The sequence below is a fragment of the Alosa sapidissima genome, chromosome 3 (genome assembly GCF_018492685.1).
Source record: "Alosa sapidissima isolate fAloSap1 chromosome 3, fAloSap1.pri, whole genome shotgun sequence".
In the NCBI taxonomy this organism is placed as follows: domain Eukaryota; kingdom Metazoa; phylum Chordata; class Actinopteri; order Clupeiformes; family Clupeidae; genus Alosa; species Alosa sapidissima.
This window is the reverse complement of record NC_055959.1, coordinates 40,278,816-40,283,562: the sequence shown is the minus strand read 5'-3', so window position 1 is coordinate 40,283,562 and position 4,747 is coordinate 40,278,816.

Sequence of the window (4,747 nt, the reverse complement as noted above, 5' to 3'; positions counted from 1 at the left end):
AGTGTAGGATCATTATGACACCCTCTGAATGCACGCCAAGTTTTGTCGAATTCCGTTCATGGGGGCCCACACAATAAATTAATTTATGTTACTATACACCAACTGGCCTGTAGGTGGCCGGAGACAGTTTTCTGTGAATATCTCGAGAACCGTAGGGCCTAGGAGGTCCACCTTTTTTTTGTATGTTTGTCTTAAGGGGGCATGTCAACCCATGCCATTACCACTTATTTCATGTATAGCGCCACCTAGTTAAAAATTAAAAAGCAGAAAAGTAGGTGTTTTCATCACAATATCTCTGGCTGACATGGTCAAAACTGCACGACATTGAAAGTGTAGGATCATTATGACACCCTCCAAATGCATGCCAAGTTTTGTGAACTTTCGTTCATGGGGGCCTTACAATAAAATAATTTATGTGTACATTTAGTGACTGTACACCAACAAGGATTCCCGGGACACTGAAAGACCGGGGTACACGAAACTTGGTGGGCATGTAACCCCACATGGATAGCATGGAACCATCGGTTTTCGTTTTGATCTGTAGCCCCCCCGCTGTACTGGACCCCCTGAAAGGAGGGTAGGGCAGACACAGTTTTCTGTGAATATCTTGAGAACCGTAGGGCCTAGGATGACCAATTTTTTCCCTATGTTTGCCTCCAGGGGTCATGTTAACCCATTCCATGTGCACACATGTGCATAAACAGATACACACGCACACGCATACATTTACAGTAATCATACGTATGACACATACTCACACAGTAGACATATGTACGCATGCATGCACATGCACAAACACACATACGCAGGCAAACACACAAGCACACACATACACACACACACACACCCACACACATAAACACAAACTTGTACACGCACACATGCACACAATTCAAGAATTTTTCCCGTCATCTACTTCCTGAATTTCTGGTCAACAATACCCGGGACACCGAACCAATCGTTTGTTTATTAATATTGAAATTCAAATATATTCGGCACATGAAATTTGGTGGGTATGTAGCCCCACTAGACTTTTACGGAAAAATTTTGTTTCGTCCCCGGGGGCCACTCCCCCCCCCCCCCTGCTGGGCCCCCCGAACCGCAAAAAAAAACAGTTTTCCTAAATAACTACCTGAACCGTGGGACTGAGGATGAAGAATCTTTTATGGTATGTTGGTCTCAAGGGCCCACATCAACCTGGCCCATAATCACTCATTTGTGATTTGCACCCCCCCCCCTCCCCCCGGTAAAAAATGAAAATGCAATATTATTCTGCTTTAATCGCCCCTATCTTCAGTTAAGATGTTCAGAACTGCACCAAATTTTATGTGTATGATTGACCTGGCATTCTCTGGGGGTATCCATGGGGGGGTCTAAAAAAAATAGGTTATGTGTACATTTAGTGACTGTACACTCATTGGCCTGTAGATGGCGGTGCACACATATACACATGCACACACACACAGGCACCCACATACTATCGGTATTAGAACGGCCGATACATAATTACAAATTCAGTAGGATTAAAAGAAAGCCAAAATAAATATTCATCATCATCATCATGGCTGCATTTTCAGTATTGGCGATAAGTAGCCGTTTGTCCACTAGATGGCGCATCGTTGCAGTGAGACGTAATTTTGTTGGAAGTTAAAAGTGGTTTGGAAAAACAATGGACACTTCCTACAAGGACTATAGTTTACGCAGCGAACCTCTAATAAGAATAGGACGATGTTCACATGAAATGTAATTCCCATTTCTTCTTGAAGCCGAAATAAATCTGAGGATGTTTATCGGACATGCTTGGTTTTTACTGCAGGTACGTTAATCTTGTAATATCAATAAGGACCTAGGTAATGTTACCGTTAGCGTTGGTTGAGTGATGGAGGCCAATTTGATTGATTGCATTTGTAGAAAACTATAAATGCGGTTATACCAAGCAAATTGATAGCAGCACTGTTTGTATCTTTCGACTGTCATTTATTGCACGTGCTACAAAATCATTTTGTGCAATGGAAGATTTACCAACATTACACCGGTCTGATACAGTTTTGCCTATACATGCGTGAGTCTGAGACGCCTGTTTATTTTGTTTTAAGTGCGTGCAGGGTGTGAGAGGGGAATCGATGTGCTTTGATTCCAGCTTGGTAGTTGTAGTCTGTGAAATTAAAAAGCACGTGTATGTGAAGTATCCAAACAATGACACCTTCATTTCATTATGGCTGCTTTAGCAACACACCTTAAGCTACTGTGTAGTGGGTCTCATTTAGAAGTGGCTACTTCATTCGCGCTTTCCTTGACTCATGGAGCTGCGTGAATGTTATTACAACTTTTCGCCACGATATGGCAGTTTAAGTCCGCTTGATACTGTAAGGCGTAAGCCATTGGTTTCCAAAGGAGATTTTATTTGTGTCGCCAGCATAGCCTATTGACAATTTATGTTGTAAATAGGCCTACCTTATAATCCTACCTGTAGCTTAGGGAAGCTAACAGCTTTCTGTTAGGATCTAGTTTGTTAGTTACCGTTTTGTCATAACTCCCTGATGCATTTTTGCATTTAGAATAGCCAGAGCGTGTATATCTCAATCGGAAAATTAAACAATATCGGGTGCCTATGGACTAGGCTGGGTGAACCCAGCCTGATCTGCCCGCTATTTATTTTTTGATTTCTTAAAAGATTGAGCTTGGTCTGATGAAAGCCAGACTAGCCATGGACCTCAGTTACACAATGCAAGGGAACATGAATCAGCCTATAGACCCCTTTGCAACGGTGGTGAAAACATAAACATTCGGGTGGGTGTGACGTCACTGGAGGCAGAAACAATCGTTTGAATAGTGAGGCGGCTATTTGAATAGTACTAGTGAGGCGGCTATTTGAATAGTACTAGTGAGGCGGCTAAAATCAGACAGTAATCTAAAATCTTTGCTAAAATGTGTAACGATATAACACAATACGTACATACACTCAGTGTACGTGATCGGGAGGATTATTTGAAAAAACTAAGGCTACATTATCAGATGGGACCATCCTGACAGACCCAATACCGTCAGTGATTGGAAAGACAGGTTTGCCATCAGTTGAATGGCCGGACATTATTGAAAAACCGAGTGTCTACAGTAAGGAGAAGCTGAGGGTGTATAAATCATTGAATGCATATAACTATCTCCTAAATGGTCATGTCCAAGACTTACAATGACGTGGTGAGTTTTGTGTTTGCCAAACCGGCATTTTACCGAGCCAGCGCCCGCCCATGTCGCAAGGCAAAGATGTATTGCAAACGTGCTAATTACCAACCATTTCGTTTGAAAATTCTAAAACAACAATGTTTTTTAATACTTCAAAATAACATTTGATAAATGAACCTCACATTTTTCAGTAGCCATAGGTGTCTACATTTGAATAAAATCTAGTTTGTTTCTTACCGGGGGCTTTTACTGCCTGAAATATCCAATTTTGTTTACCACGCTCGGAGTTAGTGCTGGGCCTTACACAGTAGTAGCCTAGTAGCTAGTAATCAAGGATTTGGTTTAGCTCTTCGAGTCACAGTAAAATTAAATTTTTGGTAGGCTACATAGCTTATTTAGATACACTTATGGTGTGGGCGCTTGCGTTTTTTTAGGAATCCGCAGTCTTGGTTTGTATAGAAATTAATAAGTGACATACATGTAAAGAGGTTGGAAATACAGGACGATTGGTAGGCTAATATGTGAGGTTCCGATACAAGGCTTGGGTTATCGTGAGTCAAACGAACAACTACTTTCTCACTGGAAACTGTAGCCTAGGCCTACTTATTTCAAATTTAACCGATGACTTTTTTCGGTTCTGGCACCCGACAGCACAGCAAGATGAGACCATGATAACCTTTAGCCTCCCGAATATGACTGTTCGTTTAGCTTCCCAGCTGAGGTGATGGTTTGTTTTGCCTCCAGTGAACGTAATGACGTAGGCTCAGAAGGTACCTATATTTGCACGAACAATAACGGACAAAAGCTCTTCAACTTTAGCCCGTTAAAATGTGTATGAACAGTCTAGCGACGCATTTCATCAAGGCCCAATTGGACATGTCAGTTATTTGCACCACTGGTTAGATGTAAAACAGCATTTCGTTTCAGACTACTGTTACTTAATTTGTGCATTAACAATAACGTTTCAGACTACTGTTACTTAATTTGTGCATTGACAATAAAGTATTACATGAACTAAAGATGACTAAAATCTTATGTAGAAGAAGAAACATTCACAAAATCCATCCATCCAAAAATGACCTTTGTTTTTGATAGCTGTTGAAAACGGCATGGAACTGACAGAGATGTTTTTGTTTATAAAAATAAATAAATAAATAACATTATGCTGATACCTTTTGCTTTTCCCAAATACAATGTAGCCTACAGGTGTAAGTGACCTTTCATCAATCCAGTTGCAATGGATGAACTGTGATGAACTGCCCTACTTGTGATTGTTTAGAGATTTTAAAGGTTTTATAACAATGCTTCTTTGGCTATTCTACAATCTATTCACCTTTTCAGCACCAGTAGGCTACTTTCTGTGCAGCCGCACACACACACTCAGGCATGCCAAACAAGCATACACAAAAGTTTCAAGAGTGGGGGATGGAGTAAAATATGGAGACAAATTGAAGTGTGATTTATTTTCGCGGAACGGATGTACAGGACTGAGCGGCGGTCATATTTTGTACCGCTATGCGGTACATCTAGTTGGGGTCCAATTTATCTCCACTTTTGTAGATGG